General features: G+C 39.2%; 1 protein-coding gene across 4 annotated transcripts in view; it reads right to left on the reverse strand.

The window, feature by feature from the left end:
• The window catches only part of PEX2 (peroxisomal biogenesis factor 2), a 55030-nt gene extending 35778 nt beyond the window's left edge, over positions 1–19252 (reverse strand). For all 4 annotated transcript variants that reach the window (XR_009759548.1, XR_009759547.1, XM_061601796.1 and 1 more), the window contains exon 1: positions 19158–19252. The gene's annotated coding sequence lies outside the window, so the exon portion shown is untranslated. The remainder of the gene's footprint in view (positions 1–19157) is intronic.
• Between the last annotated feature and the right edge of the window lie 1473 nt (positions 19253–20725).

Genomic DNA, 20725 nt, shown 5'->3' on the forward strand with positions numbered 1-20725 from the left:
TGTGCAGGGTGCTGAGAGAAGACTCCTGTTCCACTGAGAGCTCCAGTGGCCAGACTGGTTTAACAGCCAGCCACTCTGATTGAAGGCCTGTGAGGGGAACAGGGCATCTCCTAGCAACTCTCAGCACCCTTCACTAACTACACTTCCCAGGATTCTTTGAGAGAAGCCATGACTGTCCAAAGTGAAATAAAGGCCTGGTGTGGATGTGGCCAGGGACAGCTTTGGTTTAAATTTGGGTGGGAGGCTACATGTGCCTGCTGTAGAATAAAAAGGTGGGGGAAACACTGAAAAGCAATGATACTGTTCATAATGTTTTTCTTTTGCTCTCTGCTATCTTTTTGGTGCCTTTTGAAGACTTTTACTCTTTTAACAAGCCTTTTAAGTTGAGACCTATCCCAGTCTGTGTCTGTGTTACAATTGCTTTTAATATGTTTTCTTTAATAATGTTTTTAACCCTTTTTTAAAAGATGTTTTTAAAGCTTTTTTAAAAATATTTTTAAAGTTGTTTTGTTTTAATGTATTTTAAAGTCTTTTTATGATGTTTTAAAGTGTTTTTATCATTTCTGTTTGCCGCCCTGGGCTACTGCTGGGAGGAAGGGCAGGATATAAATCAAATAATAAATAAATAAAGGAAAGGGGCTTCCCTTCTGCCCAGTACCCACCCACCCAATCTCCTCCCCTCCCCCTCCCCTCCCTGCTCCTCCCCCAGGTCAGTGTTGGACTATGACCTGGGAGACCAGGGTTCGAATCCCCACACAGCCATGAAGTTCACTGGGCGACCTTGGGCCAGTCACTGCCTCTCAGCCTCAGAGGAAGGCAATGGTAAAACCACCTCTGAATACCGTTTACCATGAAAACCCTATTCATAGGGTCAACATAAGTCAGGATTGACTTGAAGGCAGTCCATTTCCATTTTCAAACATGATTGCACAGAAATAAATCCCAATGAACTAAAAAAGTATGCAACCAATCAAACCCACCCTCCCTTCTCCTCCATCCTATTCCCCCCTCTTGCCTCTTCCCTCCCCCTTCCTTTGCCCCTCCCTCCCCATCTCCAACCCCTTCCAATCCCCTCCTTCCCATCCCCTTCCTCCTCCCCATGGTCAGTTTTACCTATCTTAAGCATGATTGCATGGAAGATAGGAAGATATGCTGAGAGGTACATGTTACCAAATTCTTGCAAGCTACACAGCAAGTCGATTGGACTGTGAAAGACCAATCCGAATTGTGTTTGCATTCTGACAAATTTGTAGGGCAGTACAATATCTCAGAGAGGAGGTCAGGTCTCCTGCTCCCCTGGTGCATTCACTATAGCTGCCCAATTTCCCTGCTTTTTAAAGTTGGATAGAAATATCTGTGGGCTATAGGTATGTTCTTAAACCGCAAGGTTTTTTGCCTATTAGTGAATATATATTAAAACAAAACATCCTTAAAAACATATTAAAACATCATTAAAAGCATCTTTAAAAAAAAAAAGCTTACAAAACATTGAAAAGCAATTCCAACACAGATGCAGACGGATAAGGTCTTGTTGAAAAAGGAAGGTCTTCAGTAGGCACCGAAAAGATAACAGAGATGGTGTCTGTGTAATATTTAAGGGGAGGGAATTCCAAAGGGTAGGTGCCACTACAGTAAAGGTCTGTTTCATATGTTGTGTGGAATGGGCCTGCTCATAAGATGTGTCTGTTGGAGGCCCTCACCTGCAAAGAGTAATGATCGATTGGTTATGTAAGGGGTAAGAGGATCTTTCAGGTATCCTGGTCCCAAGTTGTATAGGGCTTTGTAGACGAAAACCAGAACCTTGAACTTAGCCCAGTAGGTAATAGGCAGCCAGTGCAATTCTTTCAGCAGTGAGAAAACATGTTGGTGATACCCTGCCCCAGTGAGCAGTAGCGCTGCCACATTTTGCACCAGCTGTAGCTTCCGGACCAACCTCAAGGGTAGCCCCACATAGAGCACATTACAGTAATTCAGCCTGGAGGGTACCAGTGCATGGACAACAGTGGTCAGGCTATCCTGGTTGAAAAATGGCCACAGCTGTCTTACCAGCCGAAGCTGGTAAAAGACACTCCTAGCCACAGGTCACCTGGGCCTCTAGCAACAAAGATGGATTCAGGAGCACCCCCAGACTACAAGCCTGCTGTTTCAGAGGGAGTATAACCCTATCCAAAGGAGGCAACTTACGAATTATCCAAACTTGGGAACCACTAACCCAGCACTCATCCGTCTTGCTAGGATACAGACTCAGTTTATTGGCCATCATCCAGCCCATCACCAAGTCCAGGCACCAGTCCAGGGCCTGCATAGCATCTCCCAATTCAGATCTTACAGAAAAATAGAACTGGGTATCATCACATAACTGGGTATCATCATGTATTGCTGACATGTCGCCCCAAATCTCCTGATGACTACTCCCCAGGGGCTTCATATAGATGTTAAACATCCGGGACAAGATGGTACCCTATGGCACCCCACAGCACAACTGCCAGGGGTCTGAAAGACAATCACCCAGTGCTATTCTCTGAAAACAAGCCTGGAGGTAGGATCGGAACTACTGTAAAACAGTGCCTCCAATACCCATCTCACCAAGTTGGCCCAGAAGGATACCATGACCAGTGGTATCAAAAGTTGCTGAGAGACCAAGTAAGAATAACAGGATCACACTCTCCCTATCCTCCTGATAAAGGTTATCCATCAGGGCGACTAAGGCCAATTTAGTCCATAACCAGGCCTGAACCCAGATTGGAATGGGTTGAGATAATCTGTTTCATCTGAGAGTACTTGCAACTGCTGTGCCACAACCCTCTCAATCACATTCCCTAAAAAGGGCATATTTCTAACTGGGCGATAGTTGGCACAAACCAATGGGTCCAGGATGAGATTTTTCAGGAGCAAACAGATCACCACCTCTTTCAGGATGGCTGAAACCACTCCCTACCACAATGATGCATTGACAACACCCTGGATCCACTTGGTCAAACCTCATTGGCAAGCTTTAATAAGCCACGAAGGGCAAGGGTCAAGAGGACTCATTGCTGGCTGTATTGTCACAAGCACCTTGTCCACATCATGAGGCCCAACTGAAACCGATCCCAATAAGTTGCAGCAGATGTTGCACTGGACACCTCACTAGATGTGGATAGGACATCAAGATTGCTACAGCAAGCAACTGTATTATACAGCAATGTGCATAATACAGAAAGCCATCATATTTTTTTTCTGTGAGAGCATCCAGACAGCTAATAGCTAACATACCAGTGCTGTGTGAAACACAGTGGACTCAAAACTACAAGAGTATCAATGTGTTTTCAGAAAATTGTCTGGCAACTCAAGCAGTTAGCAGGATCAAGCAACACCAGGACACAACCACTTTCATACCTGTTGCCATGTGCATCATAGTTATCAACTTTTATTGTTTGTCTTGTGATCATAAGCAAACATTCTTTGATGCTAGAACTAGTCACCCAAGCTCTGCAATCTGTGAGGTTAGATGTAATGGAAATGGAAGCACATACACAAGAGTTTCTGGGAATAATGGAACAACACAGGAAAGTTAGTGAGGAGACCTTTAGCATAATAATAGTGAAATGCAAGAAACTGGCAGATGATGTAGACCTTAAAGCACCTAGACAAACCATACAACAGAAAAACTATGCCAGTCATTCAAACCAATCCACAGAATTCTATTGGCGGTCCATCTACATTCCCTACTTAGATTTGCTTATTACCTCAATGAGTACTCGTTTCAGGATGAAAACCAATCTGCTTACACTTTGCTGAAACTACATCCATCACAGACGTACCACACTGAAGAAAAATACTTTTAAGCCAATGCCAATTGCATTGAAGCACACTACAAATCTGAAAACTTTGGGGATGAATCTGTTACTTGGTATGAGTTGCAGACAAGAATGTTTCAAGAATGATCCATTCTGTATTGTGTTTTCTTTTATGTTATGGACAGGCAAACATTAACAAAAACGTCTGACCGGCATTCTGCCTTATGTCTGGCATTCACCACAGCCAAGGCAGATTCTGTGTAAAAGGTGTGAAATTCTGCATGAGAGTTTTGTGTTTTTAAATTTGGTTTAGAGTTCTACATAATTATTGCACAATGGACAAATTGAAGCTATATGTCTTTCTGTTGTTAAACGGCCAAATAAAGCAATTGGTTAGTTCTGACATGTATAATTCTATACAGTATTGTAAATCACCAACAGGCACAGCTTGCCATGGTTTGTCATTGTTTCTCTTCAGCACCATGTAATGATGCAGGGGGGTTCTCTCACATAAAGACTGCAAAGAGTCAACAACCTGTAGTTACAGGTCATAGACCTTTCTCCTCCCCCGAATTGTTTCTGCAGACACCCATGGCACCCAGGGAGAACATGGCTACCAATTTATGTGACAGCTTATTATTAAAAATGGTAGACACCTGTGAAAGTTGTAACTTATCTACATCCATAGCTCAAATGATGCATTACATATTTCAAAACAGAAGTTAATATGGTGGTAGAATTGCTTTCTGCTGTAAATATACTATAGTTCTCTTGGTGTGGTTAATTTTTTGATATATAATGGGTACTCAGTGCACCTTAAACACAACAGAATAAAATATAGTCAAGGAGAATATGATAAGAAAAAAGGACACATTTTCCCCATCCCCAAATAAAGATGTTTCCTAGAGGAACCATAACTGATAACTTTTGTGTATGGAGGTGGCGGTGGCACCAACAGCAATAGCAGCTGAATTCTGTAACTGATGCTGAGGCTTTCCACAAGAGACTTAATCAGACATCCGGCCACTGAAGATAGATGCACATGTTTTTTGAAGTTCTAAGATTCTTTTACTAGGCTTATGTGATTTACTGAAGATTCAATTTTTTGTTGCCTCATGAATTTCTTTCACCTCTGGAAAGGTAGAGTCAGGACGCTATTGCTAATTCCAGAGGAGGAGAGTGGAAACACCTGCAGCTAATTGACTGCACCCAGCCCACACATTAGCTATGAAGGTTGCTGCAATGCAGAACTTTTGGGGTCGCCATGAGGGCATCACCCCCTTTAATATTGTACTGTTGAATGTATTATCCAGTAGAGAGAGAGAGAGAATGTTGTATTATTGGGTTATACAGTAGGGCCCCACTCATACGGCCGGTTACGTTCTGGACCCCTGCTAAAAAGCGGAACTCATTGAATAGAATGGCGCACAACATCCGAAAACCGCCGTAAAAGCGGAACAAGCTCCGTATGAGTGGGCTTTAGTCTAATTACGTCTAATTGAGACCACCGCATTAGCGAAGCGCCGTAAAGCAGGGCCCTACTGTAGTTGAATTGTTCATGTGCTGCCCAGAGTGAGAGTCTGGGTTGTCACGTTTTTGTACACTTCAAAGATGCCCAATACCACTCAGTATGAGAAACTGAACTGGAATTGAGTATGGCCCTACCTGGGTGAGCGACAGGGAGGGAGTGGTTGCGTTGGCTGCTATGTATTTTTCTAGGCTAAGCATTTGTTCCTTATGGTGGTTTGGCTGGAGATAAGTTATCTGTATGGTTTGTGGGAAAGAATCAGTGGAATTTAGACATGGAAGACTGTTAAGGACATATTTGGGAGGGATTATTGGGGGGGTGTAGCTCCTAGTATAGTTGTTTTAATTAATTAACTAATGATGCTGTTTTGGGAGTTTGTATTTTGTATTTGATTCTTAACGCATAATGTTAATGTTTAAGGAATACTTTTATTTTTCTGTTAATTATGCTGTTTTTTATATTTGGCTTGAATTTGTAATGTTTTAATATTTTGAGATGTTACATTCAATGTTTTAATCTAGGTTGTAAACTGCTTTGAGATTTGTTTCCCAAATAATATAAAGGGGTATAGAAATGACCCAAATAATAAATAAATAAATATCTTCCTGGTTCTGTGTATCAAAACTCTTCATGAAATCTTCAAGTGAGTAGCTAGTGTCCAAGCGTGCAGAGACTATGTACTGAATTCTGAAACATTTGTTCAAAATGCTTTGGGGGGAGTCTTCCAGCTGTGTTCCAGGGTTGCTTCATGACAAGACCAGTCATGATGGGCAAATTTCTCTTTAAAAAGTTGTCCACCATCACCAGGCTTTTAAACATGCTGCAGTGTTTTATTTGTCTTTTTTAAAAAAAAACGCACTTATGTAGTTTAATTTTTAAAAATTATTGAAATGCCCTGGAATTTTTTTAGATTAGAGGTGACATAAACATGCTGTAACTCCAAAGAACTGAGAGTGAGACTCAGAACATTTTCCCCAAATATACTGTGTAACATGTTTCTTGGCAGAAAGGGCTCCTGGGGGCAACAAGATTAGAAACCCGTTTTCCTAGAGCATCTTAGAACTCAAAGAGGAGATATTAAAAAAAAAAAGAGGTACCAGTGAAAAGTTAGAGTCAGTGTATCTCCTCCACTCCTGTGGGCCTGAGGCTAAGATAATAGAGAGGTTTGCTTAAGGTCACCTAGTCACAGAGAGCTTGTGGCAGAGATGAGATTCGAATCAGCAACCTCCTGACCCACAACTCACACTCATATAAGCAATGCTACACCAATTTTAATTATATTATGTCCTATGAAGCTGAGGGATATTCTTTTTTTTTTTTTAATAATTTTTATTCAAATTTTTCCAAAAACAAACAAAACAAAGTCAAAAAAACATAACAATAACAACAAAAAATGAAAATAAAATAGTTGACTTCCGATTTGTCGCAGATCAGCTATAAGTATATAATATACATCAAACCTGTCCCTTAATGTATACATACAGAGTCCCTTTTCTCCGTAGGCTGTCTTAATTAATCGTCAAATCCCAGTATCATCATTTTATTTTGATCTTTCAACAAAAAGTCTAAGAGAGGCTTCCATTCCTTAAGAAATGTATCTGTCGATTTTTCTCTAAGTAAACATGTCAATTTGTCCATTTCTACTAAATCCATTAATTTCAATAGCCATTCTTCCATTGTTGGTATTGATTCCATTTTCCACTTTTGTGCATATAATAATCTTGCTGCCGTAATCATATATAATATTATTCTTCCATATTTCTTTTCTATTTGTTTATCCATAAAACCCAATAAAAAAAATTCTGGTTTTGACTGAATATTTATCTTTAGAATGTTTTGCATCTTCCTACCTATCTGTGCCCAAAATGATTTTGCCTTTTTACATAACCACCACATATGATAAAATGATCCTTCTTGTTGTTTACATTTCCAACAAACATTAGAAACATTACTATACATTTTTGACAACTTTTCTGGAGTCATGTACCAACGGTACATCATTTTATAAAAATTTTCTTTAAGATTATAGCATAGTGTAAATTTCAAACCTTTTTTCCACATATTTTCCCATTGATCCATTTGTATGTTATGACCAAAATTTTTTGCCCACTTTACCATACACTCTTTTACTTGTTCTTCCTCCATATCCATTTTCAATAAGAGTTTATACATTTTCGCAATTATATTTTCATCATTTGTACACAATCCTATTTCAAAATCAGATTTACTTATTTCAAACCCATACATTTTCTTGTCCATTTTATATCTTTCTAACAATTGTAAATAGGCAAACCATTGAAAACTATATCCTTCCTTTGTCAGTTGTTCTCTCTCTTTCATTGTATATTCTCCATGTACATTTTCTAATAGTTCTTGATAAGTTAACCATTTCTCTTTTCCAGCCATTTCTCTTCTATAAAACGCTTCTTGACTTGAGACACATAATGGTATTTTCGAATAAAACCTTGGTTTGTATCTATTCCATATTTTCAACAGAGGACGTCTTATAAAATGATTGTTAAAGTCTACATTTACTTTTACTTTGTCATACCATAGATATCCATGCCATCCCCACTTCAAATTATGGCCCTCCAAATCCAATAGTCTTTTATTCCTCAATAAAATCCATTCCTTTATCCAGACTAAACAGCAGGCAGCAAAATAAAGTCTCAGATTTGGTAGTCCCAGTCTTCCTCTTTCTTTGGCATCTTGTAGTAGTTTAAATTTAACTCTTGGTTTTTTTCCTTGCCATACAAATTTAGAGATATCTTTTTGCCATTGTTTAAAAGGTAAATCAGAGGATATTACAGGTATTGTTTGAAACAAAAACATCATTCTCGGTAATACATTCATTTTTATCACAGATATTCTACCCATTAATGACAGTTGTAGTTTATCCCATCTTAGCAAGTCTTTCTTAATCTCTGTCCATAATTTTTCATAATTATTATGAAACAACTTTGAATTTTTATTTGTCATAATGATACCTAAATATTTCAACTTTTTCTCTATTGTAAAATCTGTCTTGTCCATTAACTCTTTCTGTTCCCTTAAAGTTAAATTTTTCACCAACATCTTTGTTTTTTGATTGTTGATCTTAAATCCTGCTAACGGTCCAAATTCTTTTAATTTGTCCATCAATACATTAATTCCTTCCAAAGGATTTTCTAGTACAATTATCAAATCATCAGCAAATGCGAAGCTGAGGGATATTCCATGTAAGTACAAAACATTTAGCAACTCCTTTCCAATAGCTTTGTCCAATCACTGAGTGCTCATAAGGCTAGAATATTAGGCTCCAAAATAAAAATGTAGAAAATTATTGTCAGTAGTAATGCTCTGTATCAAGTCAAACAAATATGAATTCTTACGGGTGGAAAGTTTAGAGCATATACTGTAAAACATATTTTAAAGATGATAGGTTTTTAATCTATTTGAAATGTTTCTGACTAATGTTTTACTGTAACATCACACTGCTTTCCTCTCCAGAATAAAACTGCAAGCCATGTTTTTCTATATGTCCAAAAGTTCTTCTAAATAACATAATATATTGCCCATTTTTATTTTACTAAATTTGAGAGTCCCTCTTGCAAAACACACAGTAAGAAAACAAATTGCTATATATCACCAATAAAATAGGTATTTCTCCAGATATACTTTAGCATTGCTTACTGAGTATTGTACAAATTATGAATGAATATATTTTATTTAGAAATGCATTATTGACAGAAATCTATCAATAGTAAAGTGGGTATTGTCAAGGGCCTGTCAATATTAATGTAATTATGATTAAGGGGATAACATGGATTTTAGCTTTAATACCAAATAACATCTCCTACATTGCTGCTATCAATATAAGCATTATTATTGACCTGTTCTGAGGCTCAGAACTAGATGTATTACCATTAGGCATATTTGTCAATGCATTCTGCCTACAAAAATTCTACATTTAAATTTACAGGCCTGTAAACTTTGGCAGCAGAAATGTATGAGTTCAAGTAATCTCTAGGGTGTCATTTTCCCTCTAGCTATTCTGCTGTAATAAACTAATTTATGCCAATCTAATGTCATTCCCATCTCAGTCCCATTCTTTTTTATTTTTATTTAGCATAATTAGCAGAAAACAAACAGCATTTTCATGATGGAAGGTCACACATTCTGATGCTTATGTATGCTGGCCTTGCATATCTTCAGGATCCAAAGCTTAAGCAGAAAAAGAAAATAATGGGCTAAAACTCCTGTTGTAAGAAGTTTGACTACTGAAATCTCTTAATTGCGTTCACTGTGAATGCAGCATCTTATTAGCAAATCTCTCAGTAAATAATATTCCAATTGATTCAAATGTCTTATTATCCAAATGTCTTAGTTCCCAAGGCCATCTACATCAATGAGGCAGTGCTGATAATCTGTTAGGCACTCATCAAAGAGTAAAATGCATCTCCAGCTGCCAATCAATACATCTTGTTGGTTATATTGTCTTGCTGGAACATTTTGTGGGTTCTGTGCACAACGCTTGGAGAGGTTAGGAATTTACACAGGGATGGAGAACCTCTGGCCCTCTGGATGCTGAACCAAAACCATGCTGGCCTATTCCTGTGTCAACTCAATTACATGTGAGAGCATGATATTAGTTGAAGGCTTTTTTATTATTATTTTGAACACTTTTTTAAAAAAAACAAGGTGATCATAAAAATTAGTATACAGAGCCTACCTCTAAATAATATTTAAAGCAGGACCTATGTCAGTGTCTGTAATAAACACTAGCTTCATGTTATCATAGTAGTGAACAGGGCTTACAAAAATGAGAGAGTACTGAAGTGTTGATTTTTCCAGCAGATGCACATCTTGTGGAATAAGTTGTAAAATGAATGAATCCTTACAGTTTATAAAATTAAATCAATTCACCAAGCTAGAACAAAAGCCAATACAAAGAATCACTAGCATTTATAGTTTTCATCCCAGACCCAGTTTCTGGCCGTAGAACCTAGAACATGGTCTGAAGGCACACAATGCAGCAACCTTGATGGATAAGCAGATCCACATCCTGTCAGTGCCTGCCTGGGTTACCACCTGTGACTCCTGTGTGCCTTGAGTTCCACTATGGAAGAGATATCAGTGTAATAAATATATACTATTTATAAATGTGAACATTTCTCAGAGAAATTCGTACTGTGCATGCTATTTAAAGCATGTTCATAATCACCTGTATCTAATCCATCCATGGTTTTCCAAGAAACCTAAGGAGCATGTGAGTGATACAATTCCTAGAATTCAGCTACCAAGTAAGAAGACTATTATCAAAGCTACAGGCAAGGTGGGGACTCATAGGGCTTTTTAGAAAGGGCTGCATTTGCTGTCTGTAGGCTACCTCCAATCTACAGGTTTTCAACCCAAACCACAATTGAAAATCTCCTTAGAGACGCATACTTTACAGTGTATTTTTAAACCTTCAGTCTCATCAAAGATAGGTACGTTACCTCAATAAAAACCTCACTAGAAGCCCTGAGTATATTATCTCTTAATCACTGTAAAATTAGTTTGCCATTACTATGCCATTAGCTTAAATAACCTTAGAAAAGATTAATTTCATATTACATTTTGAATTTCTATACTCTTCAATTAAGTGCCTACTATCATTTGAAAGAATAATATAGACTTAGGTTCTGTAACTATTCTGCATAGCTAAAAATACTTAACGTTTATAAAACTTTCCATGTTTGAATCCCTGGAAATATTAACTGATTATTGTCATGCTATTCCTGCGAGGCATTTAAGAATTGCCCTTTATTCTAAAAGTGGAAAAGAGGACTTCAGGACATATTGCATCTAAATTTGGGGAACAGAGTAGGAGAAATCACATGATTTCCATTAATATATTCATTTTCTTACGTTGCATCATCTTTTACTTAGAATTTTAATCATTTATATTAAGGTTCTTTACTGGGTATTTTAAAAAGGAAAAATATACATATGGGAAATAGAAGGGAAATGTCTAGGATTGGGACATGTAGTCACCTTGATGCAGAGGACTAGACTGATAATGTTAGACCCCTTTCAATTTTTTATTAAAATACTTTCAACCTTGAGTAGTATATGATGTATCCTGGAGATGAGCAACTTTCTGTGCTGGATGTTATCGTTGGCCATGTCCACAGTAATGCCCTGGCCTGGAATTGCAGCTTGGTAAAAATACTGGATTTGTGATAAATTTCATTTTACTTATAACTAAGAACTAACTGTCTTCATTATTTATCATTATTACTGTTATTATTTTGCCCATTGAGGATTCCTGTGCGATTCAAGATTACAAAAACAAACAAAACTCTGTGTTTTTCCATTGGGGCCCCCCTGCAAAGGATGACAGTAGCTTTGATACCCAGAAGACCAATTACAGTAGTAAGATTCTGAGTTTCACAAAACTCTTTTTCAGGCTAGATCCTGTTTGCATGCACACACCCCAACCACAAAGGGGACTGGCAGCAGGAAACATGCTCCTAATAAAGACCATGATGAAAGCCCTTTGTAGTATGAAGATAGTGATTCAGGAAGCCCTCTTGTGCCCAGTGCAAAAGTGTTCCTGGATGACACCAATTATCTGGATCCACTTCAGTATGGGTTCAGGCCTAGGTTCAGGACTGAATCAGCTTTGGTCACCCTGATGGATGACCTTTATCGAGCAAAGGACAGGAGAAGTGTGACCCTGTTGTTACTCAGTCTCTCAATGGCATTTGATACCATTGGCCATTGTATCCTCCTGGATCAACAGTTCAGGATGCATTTCGGAGGTAATGCATTACAATGACTCAATTTCTACTTGCGTGGTAAATTCCAGAGAATAGCATTAGGGGAATATTAAACAGAATTGAAGACAAAATAGTGCCCTGTGGAAACTCATAGCACAAGTGGCCCCTGGCATTATTTTCTCCCAAAGTTCATTTAACATGTATGTGAAGCCATTGGGAGTGGTCATTAGGAGTTTTGGAGCATGATGTCATCAGTACGCTATGACACATAGGTCTATTTATCTGTAATATCGGAATCAGGAGTGAGTGTGCAAGCTCTGGGCCAGTCCCTAAATACAGTGATGGACTGGATGAGGGCCAATAAACTAAATTTGAATCCTGGGGAGACAGACACTTTGTGGGTTGGTGGTTTCTATGTACGGAAGGTAGGCCAATTGCCTTTTTTGGACAGGGTTGCACTCATGAAGGAGCAGGTATGTAGCTTGGGGGTACTCCTGAATACATCTTTGTCATTAGAGGGGCCCAAGTGACCTCTGTGGATGAGTGCCTTTTACCAGCTTCATCTGGTGTGCCAACTATAGCTATATCTGGAAAGTCTGGCCACTGTAGTCCATACATTAGAAACCTCAAGAATAGATTGCTGCAATATGCTTTATGTAGGGCTTCCTTTTGGCCTGGTCCGGAAGCTCCAGTTAGTGCAGAATGCAGCAGCTAGACTGCTGATGGGGGAAAGATGGCCAACAGCATGTGACATCACTGCTAAAACATCTGCACTGTTTGTCCATATGTTACTGGGCCAGGTTCAACACTCTCGTATTAATAAACAAAGCCTTGACCAACTTGGATACCTTAAGTACTGCCTGAGGCCAGCATGATCACCAAGACCATCCAGAGGAGTGCTGCTAGCTGCCCCGTGTTTCAGAAGCCCAACAGGCTTCATCTAGAAGTTGGGCATCTGGTGTCGCCAGTCTCATGCTATGGAACACTCTTCCAGCAGAGATTCGGCAGGCATCCTTGCTGCTAGTTTTCAGACATCTCTTAAAGACCTTTTCCCAGATGAGCCAGTCATTTTTATGATGATTTTTGTGTTGTTTTTATGGCATTTTATGTTTTATTGAACTTGTATACTTTGTCGTACAGCACCTTGATATTTTATATGAAGGGGTGGTCTGTAAATATTTCAATTAACAAATAAATAATAAAAGTATCCTGGGATTTTGGTTGGGCCAGGGGAGAGTAATCACATCGTCTCCAACCAATTGGGTAACATTACTTAATCTTCAACTTTCTTTTCTTCAGCTCTCTGCCTTACAACAAAACGTATCTGTTCTGATTAATGTTAGAAAGAGAACCAAAGGAGTCTGGTTTTGATATTTGGAAAAAGTCAAGAGTTGCCATTTCATCTTGGGACACTTTGGCATAACAACCCAAATACTTCCGACTGGCCACAAACTGACTTAAGTCAGACTGAAAAGAACTTATCAAACAGGGCACTGGAAGACCATTAGATATTGTAAATGGGTCTCTGCCCTGCCCTTTACCAACAATCTCTGTCTCTTCACACCTTGCCTCTGTTTAACATCTAGCCGGGGGCAGAGTTCTGTGAAACTTGAAAGCTACTTCTGCCCTTATAAAAGGTAGTATGTTATTATTACTCACAGAAATGTGCACATAGCAAATTGATATAAATAGAAACATAAACCTATCCTATTTTGGAAAAAAAACCATTAATTTGTTTGTGTGAACAATGCAATCATTTAACATTCTTAGGGTGAATCCTCCTGGTGTTTATGCCAGGCTGAGTGGAATTAGGATCCGTGTATGTCCAAGGGAGGAGGGAGCGTGTCGGTGCAGCTGGGCTGCACTGGCAGAAATCCCCCAGTCACGCATAGCCTCAGCACAGCCCACAAACTCTGCCACCACCCAGGCACAGCTGAGGTTTGGCTGGCACAGCAAAGGCCAGTGCAAGGTCCAAAAAAAAGGTATTCTGGGGATGTGTCGGGGCGGAATCAAGGGCAGGGGGATTTATGCTGCATCCTGGCTCTGTTTGGCTGCATCCTGCGGCCCCCAGTCCCAGCACTATGCCAGGGGAAAAGGGTGGCAGAAAGAAACATGCATTTTGTTACCTTCCATCAAGTCCTGCTGGTGCAGCAGGTGTACTCCCCTCCCCGGAGCTCATGAACTACAGTAGGATGTGGCAGCTCCACTCCTGCCATCTTCCTCCATGTTGGATTGCTGTGCCCATCACTGAATTTGAGAATTTTAATATCAAATGGTAAAACCTCCCCCTTTTTTCAAAAAAAAAAATCCATTTTAAATATATTATTCCCTCCCACTTCCACAATTTTAGTTGGTGGTCTTTATAACACTTTTTAATATATATAAAACAACTGACTCAACCACTTCCTTCTATGTACTGTTAGGGTTAGACACATAGTTCTCTTCTAAGTGCAGAACTCGATCTGTGGAAAGGCTGCTGCCTTGAAGGCGGAGTCAGTGGCAGGACACAGAGCAGAAGGCACAGGAGGAGGGGGTAGAAAACTAGAGCGGCCACTGGATCGTATCTGAAGAAATTTAAAATACTTATGCCGCTGGTCTTCACAGCACTGATCTACTGTAATTCTCATTTCAGATAGGGAACAAAAGCATGTAATGACTGACCTGACCAATGCTACTCAATGCAGCTGCCACTATGAGGTAGTTAGTGGTTCCTAGAGTTCTCTGGGAAGAAGGAATGGTTGTTAAACCACTCTGAGGATTGTAGGTCTGTGAGAATAGGGGCCTCCTAACAACCGGGGAAGGAACTGGCAATCCCACCCCATATATATGGTTTGCCTAGTAAACGTTGCAAGACGTCACCCTAAGAGTCGGAAACGACTCACACTATAAGTGCGGGTACACCTTTACCTTTTAACAACTCTTAGCACCTTTAACAAACTACAGTTCCCTGGATTCTTTGGGGGAAGCCATGACTGTTTAAAGTGGCAGTATACTGCTTTAAATTTATAGTGCAGATGGGACCTTGGTTTTGCATGGGCATTTGAAATCACATAGTCCAGACTGAATAATTTTAAACACAACACTACTTTTGGCTCACCTCTGTCAAATTGACCTATTTCTTTTGCTTTAAGGAGGTTTAACAATGTAGCTGTGATACCAAATTTTCAGCTTTTGTTTTGGAATGAGTCTCTTAAGGATGGTTAGAATTCACTTTTCAGATAATTGCTTTCTTCTTATTGCCAAGTGGAATTAGTGTAAGTCTGTTTAACAAAAGAACAATACTGGCTTAAAAAACCCGCCTAAACATACCAATGAATGCTTAGTTTTATTTCACATTTTCCTCACATTTCTTCAAATATTTATGAGCACCTACATATAAATTATTTGTATCTAATAATTTTAAAATTCCATCATAATCTGTTTTTGTCAGTCATAGTTGCAAATAAATGTGTGTGTGAACCAGTGTGTATCAGCCATATTCGTTTTTCAAGTTTTAAAAAAATATTCATTGTATATTTATATAGGACCTATCAAGGCATACTGTATGCAATAATTGCAGATAAACATCAATACACTATCCAAGTTGCATTGAAAATGACTATATCCCAAATGTTCTGTCATTCTCAGCACTGTTTCTTGGGTTCGGAGATTCAAGACTTCATTCCACCAAAAGCTGTACACAATCAGTCTGTTTCTGTGGTTGCTGGTGGTCATATTTCCTTGCAATAGAGTACATCTCCAACTGCTGTTGTCGATGAATTTTTTTTCACACTTTCGTAAAAATTTGGTTCAGATGGCATGTCTACAGTTGGAGGTAGTGTAAAAATCCTCATAATCTTTCTTTTATTTCTGCATGCGCATACCAAAAGGGCCAGGCTGGCCAGCACTGCCAGCAGGTAAATGTTGGTGGCTTCATTCCAAGCCTCATGCACTGAGTAATCCCTTGAGGCTGGACCACCCCCACCACTTTCACCTAGCACTCGGGTACCGACCATAGCTAACACACTTAATTACGGACAGATGTACCCAGACTAGGAAGGGAATAAGAGAAGTGCTGATAGGCTGATGTCATAGCCTGAGGAAAATTCGAAAAAGGAAGCACATTTTTCTCAACATTCGGTCTCATTATTTTCATTTCACTGTCGTGGCAGTAAGATTGAGCAGTTTTCTGCTTCCCACTTAGTTTGCTATAATTAAAAGATTATTGGGGTGGATAAAAATTAGTTACATTATGTAGAATTTATTAAAATTAAATTGAACTGAATACAAACATTGAATACCTTGGTCTTTTTAAAATCTCAGTTTAGGGCTGCTTTCAAATATGCTGCATTAAATCCTGTTTTTCTTTGGAAAAAAATAGGAAAAGTTTTGACTTCAAGAGTCAAGCATTAAGGATATGATTCAATAAATCATACACTATATTCATGATTTCCCACAATCATAAATTTTTATGAGCATCAACCAAATAGCAGGGACATTTGCTTTTCATCTCATGGAGAAACACTGTTTTGCCCAGTAATTAGGAGCCTGGCCTCTAAAAATTCTGAATAGTTTGCCTATAATCTCTGCACAGCCAACTTTGCAGTAGTTTGTGGCCTTGTCTCCAAGTACATGATTTTGCTCAATGTGTTTGATTAAACTCCCATAGGAATTTGTCTGCAGAGAACAAAGTGGTAAATGCAGCAGGAATGAGAAGCATTTATTAAACACATTGGCTTCAATCCGGGGTATTCAGTGAACACATGGAGTTCTGTGCAGGCTGAGACAGGTTGATGGTGAATGCTACATAATCATGCACACAAAACCTTCTCCACCATTTAAGTTAATGGGGGAGCTCCTGCTTGCAATGAATTCTATGTAGGTATCAGCAGAGCTCTGGATCATGCAACTCCCATGAAATTTACTAACTACGAAAATCTCACATAATATTCTGAACAAACAATCATATATCCCTACACTGCTACTGAATCCAAATAAAAATATTGGAAACTTGCTGATCAGAGCAACAAATGATATAAATGGCTTAACAACCTTTACAAAAATTATTCTTCGTAATTAGATGTGCACAAAATGAGTCTATTTCCATGACTGATAAAATGTGAGAATGATGTGCTTCCATTTCTTCCCATTTTAATAGCAGGGTTTATAAGGGGGTTTATACTACGCCCGTTTTAGCTCACACAAACCTTTATCTTAAGGAAACAATTTAATGGGATTACCATGGGCTTTGGAAGGAAACTAAAATGTGCCTGCTAATGTAGCATTAATTTCCTTATAGCAATTTTGCTTGGATAAAGTCTGTGCAGTGGGCATGTTTCGAATATGTGATTTCAAACTGATATTTCCTTTCTCACATATGTTACCACATTTAAGAGGTCTGAGATACTCTTTCCAAGGAATGCATGAAATGTGTGTGTAATGTACACAATATGAAAATATGAAAATTGACTCTTTGGGTACCATCAAGATGTTTTATGGTATATCCTTGTAATTGCGGTGACATGGAAACTTGAGCTTCCACCCTATGTCAACTGGCTTCTGCAATGTCGCGTACAAAACCGTGAGTGGTACGATTCACCACATTGTTTTTCACCATGCTATCTGAACTGTCCTGCATGCCAAATTCGGATTTTGAATAAGGTCATCAAAGGAGAAAAGGTCAGCAAAGGCAATTGTGGTCCTGGTGGGACTGTAGGTTGCACGCACGCACGCACGCACACACACACAGAGAGAGAGAGAGAGAGAGAGAGAATAAAATCCCACTTCAGAAATTTAATTAATCTTTTTAAAATTCCTCTTATCCTCCTGAACAAGATCTTTCAGATTCACTTTGATTTTAGGTCTTGGCAAATTTCAGTGAAAACTCAAACTGAACTATTTGAGGGCTGTTTCACTGGATTAACGAATGCATGGACACATATACATTTTTCCTAGCCTAAATTTGTTTGCTGGAAAGAAATGTGTAGTGAAATAAGTTCCTCAGATGACCACGCCATTGTTCAACCCACGTATGGAATATTTGCTAAGGCACTCCTGATCATGAACTGGGTCTCTAAGTAAAACTCTCACACACAAGCTGATTGCTATAAGGAACCTGCACCAAGATTTTAAAACCCAAAGGGCTGAGTGTGTAGTCAGTGATTCTGTGAATGTCTCTCTACTGTATTTCATTTCCTTATGTAAACAAAATAAATCCTTCATAGAACCAAAATGTGTTTGTGTGTGGTGGTGGTGGTGCTGGGTGTATTGTAGATTCTACAGGATTTAGTACCTAAAACCTAGATACTGGCTTGTAAATATTGGGAGTTTTCTTTTATTGATATCATTATGTGACTGTCATAAATCTCTTTGGTCTTAAGTGATGAGTTTAGGTAACTTAAGTGATGTGTTTAATCACTATATGCCAGAGGTCCTTTCAAATTAATAAGCATCTTTGCAAACCTCTGAGATAACCATATGAATCACTGAATGCAGAATTTGGAATTGCGATATGCCAACTCTAGAATATTAAGAGTGTCAGTGTGCAAGAAAGCCATCCCAACAAGGCAAGTGAAATGGCTAAAGGAAAGAAATGACCTAAGGTTTTAATGTATGAAGGAGGAAGCAAAGCATCTCAAAACAATGTTCACAAGAAAAGATCAATGGTATGGATTTCTGAATGGGACTCCACTGGACTCTCATATTTTGAACAGCTATTCACTCCAACTGTTACTTGTTGTGTTCATTATGGATATTATTCACTAATAGGCAAAAAACCTTGCGGTTTAAGAACATACCTATAGCCCACAAATCTTTCTATCAAACTTTAAAAAGCAGGGAAATTGGGCAGCTATAATGAATGCACCAGGGAGCAGGAGACCTGACCTCCTCTCTGAGATATTGGACTGCCCTACAAATTGGTCAAAATGCAAACACATTTTGGGTTGGTCTTTCACAGTCCAATCCACTTCTTGTGTAGCTTGGAAGAATTTGGTAATGTGCCTCTGAGCATATGGTGAGTGGTGGCAACACCTGCAATCAGCCCAAATAATGGAAAGAAGACTCCCTCCCAACCCACTTCCTCAGCCAATCCACCCCCACATGCACCCTTCTCTGTCACAGACTGACCTGCTGCTCTACTCCAGAGGGAGGGGCCACTCTGGGAGGCACAACTGTCCCGGTTCCCCGCCCGCGACCCCAGGTGGGCAGGGAAGAGACAAGACAATTTGGTGACCCGGATTTCACTTTGAGTGCCAAGGACAGCCTCGGAAATGCCTAGACCGACCAAGCTTGATTTTCCCCCTCCCTTTCTATTTTTCTCATCTCTATGGTGCTCTCTCATCGCTTTCCCAGTATTGTAGCCACGGGAGCCGACTAGCATAGACCGTCACCAGAGAAGAAACAGGAAATACTAATGAGAGCTTCTCCTAGAGTGGCTCCCTGAGCTTCGTGACTCTTCTGTTTTACCCACAGATATATTAAAAAAGAAGAGTGACACATTGTCAATATCTCTGGTTTCAGCAAATTTTTATTTTCTCCTTAAGGGCAAAGTGAGACCTCAAAACAATGCAAGATTTTACATTACCTGTGATTAGGCAATAGATACACACACCTCCTCCAAAAGATAGTAAAAAATACTGTTCTCCATATTCTTAAGTAAGATCTTTTTAAGTTTTTAAGGATATAGTGCACTGTGTCTTCTCTCAAGACTTCGGGTGATCTCCAAGTAATAATAACAATGTACCACATTGTCTTTCAACTGCCACCTCGCCTCCCCCCCCCCCCCGCAAATATGGGAATATTGTGTTGGTATGGCATTTTTACAGATATTTTATTATTATTTCAAATGTCACAGGAAGAAAGATCTGAGTTAGAAACAGCATAAACTCCTGTCTTTGCTACTTTTGTGGCAGACACTCTAATGCCCAGTCACAAGCTTGGTAAAGAAAAACAAACACCCTTGTTTTTGTTATTGTTTTAAAGGGGGAACTCTCACTCTGCCTGGAGAAAGATTTAAAAATGGCTTCCAGTATAAACCCAGAATATCCCTATCCAAATAATGAGATGAGCTACTCTATTTAATTCTGTCAGTTTGCCAAGGTTCTCTGTTGAGAGCTCAGTCCATTGTGCGAAAAGGCTGTATGGATTCAGCTGCTGAAGAACGGTACTACATGGCAAGAAAGCAACGTCTAATGAGATAAGAGTGGAGAAAAGCTATTCCGAAGGAGCAAACTGCTAATTAGCAGAGGGATGAGCAACCATTCAGAATATAATAGTCTAGCACCCTGTTTCAAACTGGGAGCAGCTATATATTTCCTCAAAGTCCCACAAGTAAAGTGTGAAGGCTATAGTCCTTCCTGTTTGTTTGTGCCCTCCAGCAGCTGGTGTTCAGAGGTATGCTGTCTCTGAACCTGGAGGTTCTATTTGGCTAATGATCCTCTACGAATTTGTCCAATATTTTGTTCTCTTTTTAAAAAATACCTAAGCGGGTTATAGTTGTCACATCTGGCAGTGAATCCAGATGTGTTGTGTGAAGAACTTTCGCTTGTCTGTTCTGATCTATTGCCAATCAATTTATTTGGGGGTGACCTCAAACAGAATGAGAGAATTGGCAGGATGTGTGTGTGTGTGTCCGCTTTCTTCACACAATGCATATTTTTATAAAACTCCCATCATATTATCCCGTCCTCTTCATA

The sequence above is a fragment of the Rhineura floridana genome, chromosome 1 (assembly GCF_030035675.1).
Source record: "Rhineura floridana isolate rRhiFlo1 chromosome 1, rRhiFlo1.hap2, whole genome shotgun sequence".
In the NCBI taxonomy this organism is placed as follows: domain Eukaryota; kingdom Metazoa; phylum Chordata; class Lepidosauria; order Squamata; family Rhineuridae; genus Rhineura; species Rhineura floridana.